This window comes from Elephas maximus, chromosome 13, assembly GCF_024166365.1.
Source record: "Elephas maximus indicus isolate mEleMax1 chromosome 13, mEleMax1 primary haplotype, whole genome shotgun sequence".
Classification (NCBI taxonomy): Eukaryota; Metazoa; Chordata; class Mammalia; order Proboscidea; family Elephantidae; genus Elephas; species Elephas maximus.
The window spans coordinates 54,807,010-54,824,559 of record NC_064831.1 but is presented as its reverse complement, the minus strand read 5'-3'; the positions used below and the strand labels follow the sequence as shown (position 1 = coordinate 54,824,559).

At 41.1% G+C, this 17,550-nt stretch overlaps 1 protein-coding gene across 1 annotated transcript in view; it reads right to left on the bottom strand.

Annotated features, from left to right (window-relative positions):
• Nucleotides 1-17,550, bottom strand: part of ZNF609 (zinc finger protein 609) — a 231,649-nt gene that overhangs the window by 45,097 nt on the left and 169,002 nt on the right. The window lies entirely within an intron of this gene.

The window sequence follows — 17,550 nt, the reverse complement described above, 5'->3', positions numbered from 1 at the left end:
AACTTCGAATCAGCTTAACAGCAAGATCTCCAAGTTTTTACCCCAATTATCCTGGTAAAGGAGCTCTGGTGGTGCAGTTTTTAAAGCATTCAGCTGCTAACCAAAAGGTTGGTGTTTGAACCCACCAGCAGCTCTGTGGGAGAAAGATGTGACAGTCTGCCTGCGTAAAGATTTACAGCCTTGGAAACTCTATGGGGCAGTTCTACCTGTCCTGTAGGGTCCTTAGGAGTCAGAATCGACAGCAGTGGGTTTTGGTATCCTGGCAATCCATTCATCTACAAGTCATGGATTTGGCTGTTGGGAAGGATCAAATCACATACGGGTCTCCCAAAACCAGAAACTCAAAGGCAGGAATTTGGTCATTATTCTTTTAGAGAGGCTATTTCCAAAGAGAATCTACAGGAGTCCTTTATTAATTTTCTAAGTATAAATCTCTGAAATGATACAATAATGCAATTTGGGGTAAAGCCTAGTGCAGAAATGTTTGATGCCTACAAAGCAGTGGTTCCCAAATTTTGCTGCTCTTTGGAAGTACCTGGAGATCTTTAAAAAATACTGACCACTGGCTCCCACCCAGACTTTCTGATTTAATATAATTGGGTGAGACTGGGCATTGGGATTTTTAAAATCCCCACCTCCATGTTCTGATGTGCAGCAGAATTTGGGAACCACTGCTATAGAAAATGATATGTTCAAATTTTTGTGCCTTCAAGTCTGGGATTGACAGAAATCCTAAATCCTTATTTCTGGGATCTTCTGGGGCTGAATGGCCCAAAGAAAGCACAAAAGGTAAGGTCCATCCTGGAACTATTTTCACGTGACCATGGTATTGTCTCTGCACAGAATTTCAGTCAAAAGTATAATCGAGGGTCAGCTGAAACCATTATCAAGCAAGTACCAATTTGGGGAGTGGTTAGGTAGATCTGCTGCTGCTAAAACTATCAGCAGGAAAAGAACTGGTACAGGGTAGGGAAGTGAGGCCAAAGTGGAACATCCAGCAAATGTAAACCACTCCACCCTCAGAACTGGGGCAGGGCTGAGGAGAGGAGGCTGGAGAGGCTCTCCGAAGATCTGAGGGTTCCTTTTCTTAAGCGTTAACTTCAGGAATCATCGAAACTTTGCATAAGTGCAACAAAACCTGGTTCACAACACCCTAAATCACACATCCTCCTTGCTGAGGTAGCCACATACTGCACCCACAGCTAGAGGAATCAGCTCAGCAGAGGCCATCATGCCCTCCGCTGTCCAGCTGGAGTCCTCATCTGGCAACCACTGGGAACAAGGATAGCATCATCTAGTGGGACAGCTTTGAGGATATACCTGCCTGGGGTCAAGTTGGAGTCATACATCCAGCTTTACTGCTATATGACCTAGAGCAAGAGGAGCTAGTATAACAACACAGCTTGGGACCAGGGACCTATCTATGGAAAATAGTGCCTGTGGCAAACAGTTTTAAATTGCTGAATGATCTTTCACAGCTGGTGAGGGAAACCACTATGACCAACAGAAACTGATCATTAGCCCCCCTCCTCAAGCACCCAGGGCATGTACCCTACCTGCCATACCTTAATTATGCCTCTCTGTAGAGGCTAACCTACAGGAGACACTTTTCCTTTCAGCCTTATCCAGTCAGAGGCCAAAAGATTAAGTCAACTGCTAAAGCCTCTTTTTCTTTCTGGTAATGTCTACTTGGCATTTTCAGGGCCTGTCGACAAAGCACAGCTGAGCCACACTGTGGCTCTTAGTACCAAGGAAGGGGAAAGAGTAAGGTAGAGACAAGAACTCAGTAACAGTTGGGGTCAGAGGGTGGATGACCTTCTGCCTAGACTGAAATGAATGGGGTCACCATGAGTCGGAAATGACTCGACAGCAATGGGCTATGATTTAACAGAGGTAGAAAATCATCTGATACAGTCTTTTACACTTTTTTTTTTGGACACTCTAAAGAGAAAGTAGAGTACAACTTGGAGGTGTAGGGGATGCTATTTGAATTCTCACCATAGCCTTTCTGTCATAAAGCTTGTGGCTATGGAGAGGCCTGAGAAGGCACCGACTAAAGGAAATAAAAGATCTGGCAGGAGTAAGCAAAGGGACAGTAGATTAAAAAGAATTCTTTGAGCAATTAGCAAGTAGCAGGGCCTATAAATGACACACTTTCCATGTTTTTCCTAACCCCTACTCACTCCTCTGTAAGTCCATGGGCCAGGTTTGCCACTATAATTTAACACAAATACAGAGAAGCCTGAATGGGCCTAACAAAGCCTAAGCCTGGCAGACAAAACACAAGGCCATTTAGCAATGCTGCCTCATGCCAGGAGGAATCAGCCACCTACCCACCCAATCCTGGGGAAACTATCTCCAGCTGCCTAAATTATGAAGTTGATGCCCTGTGATTTCTTTGTTCTGTAAAGCCTGAGGGAGATACGATAATGAGGTATCAGAAGGGGTGGAGAACAGTCCCTTCTTTCATAAAGCGGGGGGGGGGGGGGGGGGGGGGGCAGTTTTGAGGGAGGAGGGAAAGAGAGGAGAGGAAAGGAGGGAGAGATATTTCTCACTGGTATCATTAAGAGACGGAGACTGGCGGCAGCAGTGGGAGCAGCAGCAGCGACCTGGGAGCAAAGCTCTGCCTGAACTGGTCTGAAATCACTGCTGTCGTGGGAGAAAAGCCTAGTTGCCAAGTTTGTTAATAGCTTCTGCCCATCATTGTTCCAGGAGCTTTATCAACCGGGGCAAGGCCAGGACCTGTTTTTCAAAGTGTAAGCACTGAGACTGGAGGGTTCAACATCTTCCTGCAGATCCTGCCACAGCCAGTGACTAACAAAGACAGGGCCCTCTTCTGTCCTACACAAATGATTACATAATCTTAAATATCAGAGCTGGAAGGAGTCACAGAGATCACACAGTCCAGCCTTGTCATCTTACAAATGAGGAAACTAAAAGCCCAGGCCAAAGGGCCCTATCAACAGGGCAAGAAAATACCAAGGCTCTCCAGCGGACCCTTCTCCCTTGGAATCATACTTCCTAAAGCTAAATCTAATCTCAGCCAGCGATTTACCCCCATTTATACCAGAACTATATTTACTGTCTAGCTATCACCCACCTGGGTTCATATATAAGCATTCAAACCCCATGGCCGTCTAGTCAATTCCGACTCACAGTGACCCTATAGGACGGAGTAGAACTGCCCCCCATAGAGTTTCCAAGGAGCGCCTGCTGGTTAGGAACCCTTTGGTTAGCAGCTGTAGCACTTAACCACTATGCCATCAGGGTTTCCATATAAGCATTAGGACCAAAATCACTTGTTTAAAGGGTAGTATTAGTAATAAAAATGGGTCTTTGAGCCCACCTGAGAGGAGTTTGCTACTAAAATATCAAAATTATCTTGTTTTAAAACAATCTTGCCTATTTGACAGGCCCACAGCCTGGCCCGCTCTACTGCCTGCCCCCTGCCCTGCTGGCGGGGAGAAAGGATGTGGATAAGAGTACGTAAAAAGAGGACACCTTTCTCCCTTGGAGATTAGTTCATTTTGCAATTTGCAAAATGAAATTCACAAAAGCCTAGGTCCAAAATTCTTCCTTAGGGCTTCAGGATTTGAATATGTGACAGTGGACTGATAACATAATCCACAAGGGTATACAAACACATAATGGCCCTAAAGCATCCCCTGGGAGTAAGCTGCTAGGTGGGAAGAATGTGTTGACTGTTGTTTTCGGTGGGGGAAGGGTGGGAGAAAGTAGGTATTGATTTCCCTAACGTTTCCTTTGTGCGGCTGCCGTTGCCATGCGGTGGTCTGTTGCTATGAAGGTTTGTGGTGCCAGACAACGGCTGCTAGGCTTTTTACTAGGCTTTTTACGACTGTGCTATTGGCAGAGCGGGTTCTGCAGGAGTCAGACTAGTATGCAATTGGCTAAGCAGTGGAGAAAGCCACTGGATACCACACCGTCTCTACAGGTAAGTGCAGCCTGGGGCAAGGCTGAAGATGGAGGGGGTATTAATTACAGTCAAGGAGAAAGAAAAACTAGTAGCTGAGGACCACCTTACTTTTCCAGTATAAATACCTAAAATTGGATATTTCACTGTTCAAACACATACTTGTCTATATCACAATCACAAAGAATAAACCAAGGATGGCTACCAAGGTTCCCATTTCCACGAAAGAAGATTAATGGACAGCCCTTTCCCTTCAGCGAGAAGGATAAAGACCCCCCGAAGGGGCCTGCAATCACATGAGGATAAAGAACTGCCAGGGCAGGTTCTCAGGGGCACTGCCACAGGCCGACTAACTTCCTGCCAAGCAAAACCACTGCCTATTACTCTGATAATGAGAAAACTGCAACCCGCAGACCAAAGCACAGGGCTCAACCACAGAGTTTGAAACAGGGCCAAATGTTCTCCTGGGTAACAGGGGCCAGAGTACATAGAAGTCACTCTGGGTCTGTCTAGATGTTGGCTGCTTGCTCCCCCTCCCCCATCCTCCCACACAATTATTCTTCTCTCCATCTCAGAGCGTGCGCGCGCACACACATTAGAGATGAAAGAGACTTGAAAGATCACCCTGCCTCTACACTGTCCAATACCGTAAGCCGCTAGTCAAATGTGGCTATTGAAATTAAAATTAAATAAAAGAAAAAATTTAGTTCCTTAGTCCCACTGACTTTCCTTAGGGCTTCGGGATTTGGATATATGATGGTGGCCAACAATTACATGTGACAAGTGACCCTGGTGGTTGGCACACTGGTTAAGAGCTACTGCTGCTAACCAAAAGGTCAGCAGTTTGAATCCACCAGCCACTCCTTGGAGGCCCCATGGAGCAGTCCCATAGAGTCCTCTGTCCTATAGAGCCGCTTTGAGTTGGAATCGACTCGAAGGCAACAGCTGCTACTACTACTGGTGGCTACTGCCTAGGACAGCATGTTTTCATCATCACAAAAAGTTCTGCTGGACAGTTCAGATCTAGTCCAAGCCCCTCCTTTATAAACTAGAAATGTAAGACCAAAAGAAGAGACTTACCTAAGGCCACAGTTAGCTAGAGGTAGAATCTGTTCTAGCCCAACTGTCCTGACTCTAGCTCAGAAATATTTGCATTGTATTACTCTGCCTTTAAAAAAAAAAAAAAATTTTTTTTTTTCATCGTTATTCCTTGAAACAGTTCTCTCAAACACTTCTGGACGCTCCTGGTGGTTGGAATAAAAATGTATACCCTGAGGTGGAGATGGGGATGCACAGCCTTCCAATGTTTGCTTGTACGTGTCTATGGCTAAACGTTTAACAAGTGCAGAAATTGAAAACTCCCTCCTACCCACCAAATCATTGAATCAGAATGCAGCTTTGGAAGATAGGCCAAGCTTATCCTACTATAGCTTTTCATATACCCTGACATACAAGGGGGCTGCATTCACTTCAGCTTCAGAAATGTGACCTCAGAGCACTATAATTTCTTTCTTTCTGGTATTCTGGGAAAAAGAAGATCAGACTAACTTCAGAGATGTTAGAAGAGGGATTTCTTCATGGGTGGGAGGGTTAACCTAGATGAATGGTTATCAAAACTATTTTAAGCAGCAGAATCTTTCAAAAAGGAGCCTAACATATAAGTTATTCAAAAGTAGAACTGCTCTGGATGCAGCTGGTGGGGCGGCAGAGGTGGGGACTGGGGTCTACCTACTCACCACCTCTCCTTATAGCTGTCTCTGAGATTCCTCCATGTTCAAATTCCTCAGAGTATAATTTGAAATCATAAACTTTGAGATGAAGGTTCCATCTCTGACCTTTACAATTGCAAAAGATTGGTGGTGGAAGTAACTTTTTTTTTTTTTTTTTTAAAAAAAGGCATATACGATGCAAATACCCTTGTTTATGGTTAATACTTAGCACATAAACTCCAAATAAGCTACATTTTTGTTGCTGTTGTTACCATTTTCACCTACATGCCTGAAACACATGGGTAAGAACGCACAGTCAAATTTATTAATCAAATATTTACTGATTATATTTGTGCAATGACTGCACCGCTAGTCCTTAGTGAGATACTATGATGCATGAAACAAAATTCCTGGCCTCAGCATTGTAACAGTCTAATAAAGGAAAAAAGGCACATACAAATCCTAGGTAGAGACAAATAAGAACTGGTCTAATATTTACATAATTGTCGTCCTAGAAGGACAGGACAGTAAGGTGAAGAAGAAAATGCACGAAGAAATAATGACTGAAAACTCCTGAAATTTGGCAAAAGATACAAACTTACAGATTAAAGAAGCTAAGCAAACACCATACAAGATAATACCAAAGAAATCTATGCTAGATTTTTTAATCAAACTGCTAAAAACAACAACTAAAAACTTTGAAAGCAACCAGAGAACAAAGACATATCACTTACAGGGAACAATTCAAATGACTGTGTATTTCTCATCAAAAACCATGGAGGCTAAAAGGAAGTGGAACAAAATTTTTAAAGTGCTGAAAGAAAAGAACTGTAATCCCAGAAAGCTGTATTCACTAAGGATATCCTTTAGGAATTAAGGTGAAATAAATAAAGACATTCTCGGAGAATTCATAGCCAGTAGACTTGCTCTAAAACAATTACTAAAGGAGATTCTTCAGACAGAAGGAAAACAACAGAAGGACTCAGAGCATTAGGAATGAAGAAGAGCAACAGGAATATTATCTGGGAAAATATAATAAATTATTTTCCTGAGTTATTTTAAGTATGTGTGACTGTTGAAAAGGGAAAATTATAAAATCATCTGATGAGTTTTCAATGTATGCAGATGTAATACATAAGTCCAGAGGTTAGCAACTTTTTTCAGTAAAAGACCAGGCAACCCCAAACCAAACCCACTGCTATCAAGTTGATTCCAACTCATAGTGACCCTGTAGGACAGAGTAGAACTGCCCCATACAGTTTCCAAAGAGCGCCTGGTAGATTCGAACTGCTGGCTTTTTTGGTTAGTAGCTGTAGTTCTTAACCACTACGCTACCAGGGCTCGCAAAGACCAGATAGTAAATACTTTTGGCTTTAAGGGCCGTACAGTCTCTGTTGCAACCATTCACCTCTGCCACTGTAGTGTAAAAGTGGCCAAAAATACATAAACAAGTGAGCATTTATGAACAACAAAATCTTAATTTCATACAATTTTCACATCTCACAAATATTTTTAGTTCATAGACCATACAAGAAATGGTAATGGGTCACAGTTTGCTGGACCCTGCGTAAGACAACTACAACATAAAGAAGGGAGGGTAAAGGGATCTACATGGTGGTAAGATTTCTACATTCCACTTGAAGTAGTAAAAAACTAATTTTAAGTAGGCTGCGCAAAGTTAAATATGTATATTATAATCCCTAGAGCAACCACTAAAAAAAAGAGAGATATAGCAAAAAAACACAATATATAAATTAAAATGGCATATTTAAAAATGTTCAAATAATCTAAAAGAAGGCAAGAAAGGGAAAACAGGGGAATGAAGGAGGGAACAAACAGAAAATAATAAAATAGAAGATATAAATCCAAACATATCAATAATTACATTAAATGTAAATGTTCGAGACAGATTGGCAGAGTAGATAGAAAAAACAAGATCCAACTACATGCTGTCTACAGCAAATTCGCTTTGAATGTAATGATGTAATATGCAAACACTAATCAAAAGGAAGCTGGAGTGGCTATGTTAATATCAGATAAAACAGACATCCAACCAAAATCTGTTGCTGTCGAGTCAATTTGGACTCATAGTGAACCTACAGGGCAGAGTAGAACTGCCCCATAGGGTTTCCAAGGATCAGCTTGTGGATGTGAACTGCTGACCTTTTGGTTAGCAGCCAAGCTCTTAACCACTGTGCCACCAGGGCTCCAAAGTAGACATTAGAGCAACAAAAATTATCAGGGATAGATAGGGACATTATATATGATAAAGGAGCCAATTTATTAAGAAGGTATAACAGTACTAAATGTGTATACATCTAACAGTACAGCTTCAAAATATGTAAAGCAAAAACTGAAGGGAGAAATAAATTCACAATTACAGTCAGAGACTTCAGTATTCTTCTCCAAGTAATCGACAGAACTAGAAGACAGAAAAGCAACGACAACAAAAGAATTTAACAACACCAACAACAAACTCAATCTAATTGACATTTATAGAATATCCCACCCAACAACTGCGAAGAGCACATTCTTTTCTAGTGTGCATGGAATATTCACCAAAATAGACCAAATATCCAGGTTCATAAAACAAATCTCAAGAAATGTAAAGCAACTGAAATTATGCAAAGTATGATCTCTCATCATAATAGAGTTAAACTAGAAATCAGTTACAGAAAGATAATAGGAAAATTTCCAAGCACTTGGAAATTAAACAATGGGCTTGTAAATAATCCATGGCTTTGACCCATGAGTTATTTAGAAGTGTACTGTTCAATTTCAAAGGAAATTAGAAAATATTTTAAACTGAACGAAAATAAAAATATAACATAAAAATTTGTGGGATGCAGTAAAGCAGTGCTTAGAGTTAACCATATTATTAAATGCTTATTTTATAGACAAAGAAAGGTCTCAAGTCAATAATCTATGCCTCCACTTTAAGGAATTAGAACAAAAAGGGTACAATAAACCCAAAGCAAGAAGGACAGTAAAAGCAGAAATCAATGCAACTAAAAAGAGAAACAATAGAGAAAAAATAAATGAAAGAAAAACTTGGTTCTTTGGAAAAAAGTCAATAAAATTGATAACTCTTTAGCAAGACTGATAAAGAAAAAAAGAAAGAGAAGACATATCATATCAGGAATGAAAGAGGGGCTAAAACAAAAAACCAAACCAGTTCCAGCTCATCGCAACCCAATGAGTTGCAGAGTAGAACTGCACGCCATAGTATTTGCATGGCTGGGACCTTTCGCTTTCAGATTGTCAGGCCTTTCTTCTGAGGTGCCTCTGGGTAGGTTTGAACTGCTAACCTTTTGGTTAGTTGCCACATGCTTAACTGCTTGTACCACCCAGGGACTCCTAAAAGAGAGGATATTACTATTTAATATCTCAAAGATACTAAAATAATAAGGAAATTATTCTTCTAATATCTTTGGAATATAATAAGGGAATTATTCAGGAGTCCCTGGGTTGTGCAAATGGTTAAACATGTGTCTACTAACCCAAAGGTTAGCTACAAACCCACCTATGAACAACTAAGGAGCACTGGTAGTGCAGTGGTTAAGCACTTAGCTTCTAAACGAAAGGTTGGCAGTTTGAACCCGCCTGCTGCTCTGTGGGAGAAAGATGTAGCAGTCAGCTTCCATCACATTTACAGCCTTGGAAACCCTATGGGGCAGTTCTACTCTGTCCTGTAGGGTCACTATGAGTTGGAATCGACTAGATGCCAATGGAGTATGGGTACGGAATGAACAACTCTTGCACACAAATTTGATAACTTAGATGAATCAATTCCTTGAAAACAACAAACTACCAAAACTCACCTAAGATAGTAAGGATAAACTGATTAGTCCTATATTAAAGATGTTGAATTCACAGTTAAAAAGCTTTAAAAAAAAAAAAAAAAAATCCAGATCCAGATGATTTCAATGGTGAATTCTACCAAACACTTTATAAAAAGAAATAACACCAGTTCCCCAATGTCTTCCAGAAAATGAAAACAGAAGAAACACTTCTTAACTTATCATATGAGGCCAGCATTACACTAATGCCAAAACTGTGCAAAGCAGTAGAATAAAAACTGCTGATCAGTACTCCTCATAAACATACATGCAAAAATCCTCAGAAAAACATTATCAAACCAAATCCAGCAATAAATGAAAAGAATAATACACGCACAAATCGGGTTTTATCCCAGGAATCCAAAGTTCACTCAATATTAAACAAAAGTCAGTCAATGTAATACACCATATTAACAATCTAAAGATGACATGATCATCTCAATTGAGGTAGAAAAAGCATTTAATAAAATTCAGCATTCAGTCATGGTAAAAACTCTCAGCAAAGTAGGAATAGAAGGCGACTTCATCAACCTGATAAAGAGCATCTAGAGAAAACCCATAGCAAACATCAAAATTAAAGATAAAAGATTGAAAGCTTTCCTCCTAAGATCAGGAACAAGCAAGACTGTAGTCTCACTACTTTTATTCAACATTGTACTGGAAGTCCTAGCAAATATAATAAAACAAGAAAAAGAAATGAAAGATATACAGATTAGGAAGGAAGGGTTAAAACTGTATCTATTCACAGATGACATGATTATCTATATAGAAAACCTCAAGGAAGCTACAAAAAATACTCCTAGAATAAGTGAGTTTGGCAAGGTTATAGGATTAAGGTCAATACACAAAAATCAATTGCATTTCTATGTATCAGCAATGAACAAATGGAAATCAAAATTTAAAAAATACAATATGCTGCAATACAAAATAGCTCCAAAAAAAAAAAAAAACTTATTTATCAATCTAATAATCAATTGTTGCAAAGAGTTAGGGTTGTGGGAGAGTGTGCATGAGAGAAGTCTTTATCCTGATTGTGTCAGTGGTTATGCTAATCTATACACGTTAAAACTCATAGAACTTATACACCAAATAAAAAGGTTAACTTTATTGTGTACATTTTTTTTACTTTTATTTTTTGTGTGTGTGTTTTAAAGGCCATAAATTCTTTGCAGCTTTCTCTATCCACAGGTAGAAGCTATTTCCCCACTCTATGAATCCAGGCTGAATTTATGACTTGCTTTAACTAGCAGAATGTGGGAGAAGTGACACAATATGACTTCTAAGTCTTAGCCTCAAGAGGCTGTGCAGCTTCCGCTCTTACTTTCTTGGAGTGCTTCTACTATCGTGAGAGGAAGCCTCGTCTAGGTTACGAGAAGTGAGAAGTCATATGGAAGAATGCCAAGACCCTTGAGCTAACAGTCAGCACTAACTGCTCTACATGTGAGTGAGGCCATCTCGAACCATTTAGCCCCAGCTGAGCCACTAGATGACTCCAGCCACATGACTGAGCTCAGATGAGACCAGCAGAAGAACCACTTGACTAAGCCCAGCCCAAACTCTGAACCCACAGAACCATGAGCAAACAGATGGTTGCAGTTTTAAGCCACTGAATTTGTGTCAATTGTTACACAGCAATATATAACTAATACAGTGAGAGATGTTGGAAATGTTGGAAGAAACTAGGCCATGGGAAGAAAGGCAGGCTGAAGAGAAACTCTCTGACAGATAATGGTGATTGAAAATTTAAAAACAAGCAAAATCAGTAACATGGTCAAAGAGATACTTGGGGAAGATAAATCTGGCAGCAATGTGAATTATAAAGATGCACTGAAAGTAATAACAACTAGAGAGAGTGACAGAAATTGGGATACTAGTATAACAATTCAAGTGTAATGTTCTAGATAGCCGAGCTAGAAAAATGGGGATTGGATAGAGTGAAGAAATACCAATATTTTTACATTTGTAGAATCCAAAGGACTTGACAACTCATTAAAATCAAATGGGCCTGACAGTTGATTGAGTCTGCAGATGGAGAAAGAGAGAAGAGACAGAGATACCAGACAGGTTTGAGCCTAGACCATTGGTAGGATGATGATGTGGGTGATGAAGGTAGGTGTAATGAAGAGAAATAGGGAAGATGGAAAGAAAATCAAATTTTCAGGAGAAAGGTGATTATTCTTCTTAGACATTTTGAATTTAAAAGTCAGCTTCTAGTGATGTTCAAGTCAGAAGTATGAAATGGGGTTAGGCAAAAGGTTAAGCCTACAGATAAAGTTTTGAGGACTGTTTCTACCAGGGTTGACAGCCGAAGTAGGCAACTGAACAACTTTTGGGAGTTACAATGTTTGAAGACTACGCAGAGCAGAAGAGTGAACGAGTCTGTCGTTTCTCCTTTTTCCTTAGTAAGAACCCTTATTTGGTGTGGAGAAGCAGTGTATCCAGCTAAAAAGCTACATTTCCTGGCCTTCTTTCCAGCCAGGGGTGGCCAATGAGACACAGGCAGAAGTCTTACGGTTCTGGCTTCTGGGAAAGCTCTTTAAAAGGGACAGATTAAGAGTGGAGGCAGGCGCATCCTTAAGCCTGCAAAGTAAATGTGATGGCTGGAGCTACAGTAGCAATTAAGAAGTCACTTTAAGGAGCTTGGAACACTGATTAATTACATCGTGAAGTCATTCTACCAGCCACAGACTGCCTAACTCCAGAAGTATTTTATATTAAATCATTATTACTTCATTTTCTGTTTCCAGCAGCTAAATGCCATTTCTAACTCAGTGTTTCCTCAACTTTCCCCACCATGGCACACACAGGAAATGAAAACATATATTGTGGCTAAAGGAAGGACAGGGTACCAGCTGCCACAGGCCCTACCTCGAAGCCAACAGTGTCGAGTTAATATTTTAGCATCCTGAATCCCATCAGGAATCTTTGACCCAATGAATACAAGGAGGAGGAGGGATCAGTACAAAATAAAAGAATAACCAATTAGAAAGAGAAGTGAGATTTTGACTCATAGCGACCCTAAAGGACAGAGTAGAACTGCCCCATAGGGTTCCCAAGGCTATAACCTTTACGGAAGCAGATCCCAGCTCTTTCCTCCAGTGTAGCACTGGTGGGTTCAAACTGCTGACCTTTCAGTTAGCAGCTGACAGCTTTAACCATTGCACCACCAGAGCTCCTAAAAGTCTAGAAGAACTAACTGAGAGAAAAACTTTTGGAAAATAGATGATCATTGGTATAAGAAATGTTTCCGTCAAATGGTGGTGGAACTTTTCTAATGGCAGGATGTTACATGGTAGCAAGCAGGTACTAAGAAATTAGAAACTGCAATAGAAAGTGCTGAAGAGAAGGGGAGAGGCCAGTAGTTTAAAGGGAAAACAAGGAGAAGGAAAATATTCTCACCATAAGGAAGTGCTGCCAAAGGAAAGAGTTTAAATAGAAGGGGAAAGACACGATGAAGGAGAAAGAGCAGATAATTCACGGTATAAAGCCTCAAAGAATCTTTTCGGTAAACAGAAAAAAAGAAATGAGAGGATAAGAAAATACATTTTAAGAAAGAGAGGAGGGAAGCTGGGAAGATTAAGGGTGACTAAGTTTGATCTTAGTTGTTTGGAAAGCATGAAGAAAAGAGCTGGGCTAATGAATCTTGAGAATGAAGTGTTGGGGAACATGAATGGAACAGGGAGATGAAGGGACTGCTGAACAGTTATTGTGGGCTCACCTTATGTCAGCTAGCATATACTTGCATCAAAAACAGCTTAGTTTTGTGCATTCTTCCACTTGCCAGTTTAGGATTGGAGTTGGAAAATGAGAGGTGGAGTTCTCCTGAATTTTTTTTTTATTTTTATTTTTATTGTGCTCTAAGTGAAAGTTTACAAATTAAGTCAGTCCCTCATACACAGATTTATATACACCTTGCTATATACTCCTAATGGCTCTCCCCCTAATAAGACAGCCCCCTCCTTCCCTCCACTCTCTCTTTTTGTGTCCATTCCACCAGCTTCTAACCCCTCTTCCCCCTCATCTCCCCGCCAGATAGGAGATGCCAACATAGTCTCAAGTGTCTACTTGATCCAAGAAGCTCATTCTTCACTAGTGTCTTTTTCTATCCCATTGTCCAGTCCAATCCCTGTCTGAAGAGTTGGCTTTGGGAATGGTTCCTGTCCTGGGCTAACAGAAGGTCTAGGGGCCATGACCACCGGTGTCTTTCTAGTCTCAGTCAGACCATTAAGTCTGGTCTTTTTACAAGAATTTGGGGTCTGCATCCCACTGCTCTCCTGCTCCCTCTGGGGTTCTCTGTTGTGTTCCCTGTCAGCGCTGTCATCGGTTGTCGCCAGGCACCATCTAGTTCTTCTGGTCTCAGGCTGATGTAGTCTCTGGTTTATGTGGCCCTTTCTGTCTCTTGGGCTCATAATTACCTTGTGTTCTTGGTGTTCTTCATTCTCCTTTGCTCCAGGTGGGTTGAGACCAATTGATCCATCTTAGATGGCCACCTGCTAGCATTTAAGACCCCAGAAGCCACTCTCCAAAGTGGGATGCAGAATGTTTTCTCAATAGATTTTATTGTGCCAACTGACTTAGATGTCCCCTGAAACCATGGTCCCCAAGCCCCTGTCCCTGCTATGCTGGCCTTCAAAGCATTCAGTTTATTCAGGAGAGTTTTCCTGAATTTGGGACTAGCAAGGGAGTTACTTTCATTTTCTGATAAAACAAATTGATACAACAACTGTATAAAGAAATTTCAACATTGGTATTGTCATTTTTTAATTTCCATCTGTGTGGTTGCAACGTGAAACTATTCATTTTCAAGACGCCATAATCAACGGGCACTGGATCCATGCTGGCTCTATGATTCAAGTCATTCTTATAACTGAAAAGCTGGATGAGTCCTTATTGGCCATCTCATTCAACTCAACTGAAGAGATGAGATAACTAAGCCCCGGGCCCAGAGAAGTGAAGGGACTTGCCAAGGTCAGAATAATAGTGCTGGAGGTATAGCAGTCTCTTGATTTGCACTACCACAGATTCTTCCATAAAGCTCAGTGCCAAAGTAAACTGTATGACCAGTGTTGGCCTTACACTTAGTAATGCTGTCTAAAAAGGAGAACCTACAGCATCTACTGGGATTCTTGTCTAAAGTCAGCCTTGCCTTTAAGACAGCAAAAAAGCCAGGAAGCAATTTTGCCTTAGCAAAATGTATACATGGTCTGCCTTAAGGTTTCTCACACATTGTCTTAAGACACCAGGTTAAGGTAAGCCTTGTGAACCTGGAACAGGCTTGGTACCTGCTATTCTGAAGTGAGGTGGGACAAATCAGGTGGAATCAGGCCCCTGAGTAAGCACCAAGAATAAGTCTCAAAAAAGCCCAGAAATATTTCAGCTTATATGCTATGCACTTGGGTCTTCTGAACAGCAGAAGTTCCAAGACTGAGCCAGTCGAGGTACTTCGTAGTGCTGGCTTAATTGCCAACAACCTAAAAAGAGATGGGATCTACAAAAATTTCAAAATGCCTCCTAAGCAAGGCTTAACATGAGAGAGAAGGAGGGAGAGGGAGAGAAGGAAGCAACACTGTGGGACAGGTAGGCAAAGAAACCAGGAAGAATGGAGGCGATAGCTCCTACACCTGTTCTCAGCAAGGTGGCTCTGTTCTTTAGGGACCTCAGTGTCCTCCCTTCCCCTCAGGGGCCAAGCATTCACAGCCTATCTTTAAGCTGTAAGAGCTTTTCTATTTGAAGGCAGTAGTTTGCTGGGAATAGAGATAGAAGTACAAAGAGTTGGATGGCAAACAAAAAGCTTGGAAGCATATATTTTTTAAAAAGTATCTGTATGTAGTTTATGATTAACTTGAGGACTGGCTCAGTACAAATCTTATAGATCTGTAGAGAATGATCTTTGTGGGAAATCTTTGTTATCTGAAGATGAAAAGGAACGTGAATCAACTCTGATCCCAATTCAGACCATCGCCATCTGACAGTTCAGGTGAAGGCTCTATGGGGTGGCCAGAAAGGAAAGGAAAAGTAGAGTGTATCATTGCAGAACACGTCTCTGTCCCTTGGGATGAAAGAAAAAACAAAAAGGAGAGGTACTAAGCCCTGAAACGTAAGGTGGTTAGTGGGAGAAAATCTGATATTGAAAGAAGGAGGCCTAAAAAATGTACAGATTTAGATAGATCAAAGTGACCTCAAACCTGGTGAAAGTAACATTTGTTCTGTGTTTCAGAGAAAGTACAGAATTTTAGAAAGTACTCTGACATGATTCCTAAGTTTGAACAATATTTATAGCATCTGTTACATATATAATAACATAGATCCAGAAATGATAATAACATGGAGGCATGCATTCATTTATTCAAATAAATGTTTTCTGAGGGCCTGCTACATGTGTCAAGCCCCTAGATGGCGCAAAAGGTTTGTGCTTGTGTACTAACCTAAAGGTTCGTGGTTCAAACCCATCCTGCGGCACCATGAAAGAAAGGCCTGGTGGTCTGCTTCCAGAGATCACAGTCAAGAAAACCCTATGGTGCAGTTCTACCCTGCTAACACATGGGGTCACCATGAGTCAGAATCAACTTGAAGGCAATGGGTTTGGTTTTTTTTGGACACAGGTGTCAGGTACTGTGTTAAGTGCTATGGATACAATGGTGAGCAAAACAGAATCCCTGGTCTCATAAAACTCCTAAACAATAGGAGAGATAAACATTAATAGAATAATCATACAATTATATACAAAATTACACATTATGATAAGTGCCATGAAGTGTAGTACAAGGTGCATTAAGAGTGCATAACACCGGAACTTGGGAATAGGCTGCCAGTGACAACCAGAGAGCTTGTCAGAGCAAATGATATACAAAAAAAAAACCCCTGCACTAACACCACCTGACAGGGCAGGAGAACAGGGATCCTCAGCTGGAAAGGTACTCACTGCCCTCAGGACAGTGAAAGGGTCAGCCTCACACTCCTGAAAAGTTTTTATCAGGTTCACATGCAGGAAAAGTACCTTGCCCTTGGGAAAAAAGTCACCATCATAAAGGTGAGCAGAACAAATAGGCAAGAAATTGATGGCTATCTTCAATATATTGAGGTGAGAGGCCCTGAGGCTTAGTCGGTGGCACAGGGCTGTGGTTTGTCCTTCCAACAGACCCTGTGGCTGTTCGGACGTTTGGCCACAGGCTAATGCCCCCTTTTTTTTTTTTTAAGTCGGAGGTAAGCACTTTTTGATTTCTAGATTGTATGTGGTGCACACATATCCAGCCTCGACCTCTCTCTCTCTCTACTCTCCCTGCCCAGCTCCTACTACAACAGGTTTTTTTGCATTATGGTCTCAGGCACACAACAAAACCCCACCAGCCATGTTCTTCTGAAAGCTGAAGCTTTACTATATTGCTAATGAAGAGAGATCCAAGAACACAGAGTTCTTAACCTGTAACACATCAGTGCCTACTGTGTGGTAGACTTTAAATAAATACTGAATCACAACAAAATATTCAGGGGAACAGAATCTTATTAGAATGACCAGAGTGAAATGCTGGAATCTCCACAGGCAGACTGACAAGATAACTTGTGATAATCAGAGATAATTAGCTGTGCTCCTCTGGGCCTCTAAACTCCTCCGAGTGGGTATGCTTTGAAAGCCTGGTTACTGATGCAGAGACCTGATGGGACTCTGAAGCCCAGCCTCACTAGCCACACATACTTTGACAAGGACGTAGATTTTTTTATAAAAAGAATTTGCTGAAATCAAATTGCAACCAGATGTTACCAAGGGATCTGAAATACCTAGCTAAGTCCCTTTGCACTCCTATTCCATTTTTCCAGGTTTATGGACTTCTGAAACAGAAGAGATTTTATTCTCAGGGGCAGATGAAACACACAGAATGTCTGGATGGTAGCCTTGGGCAGCAGCATCTTTCAGTGAGCCAACTGCTTTGTAGATGCCTGGAAACAAGACCATGTAAACATTTCCCTGTTGCCTAGGCCTGTCAACTCTGCACTAAGTGACAGATGCATAATGTGGGGCAGCTGGCTGGGCAATGAGGCAGCCAGTGGGAAGAAGGTGCTGGCTGCACCTCCA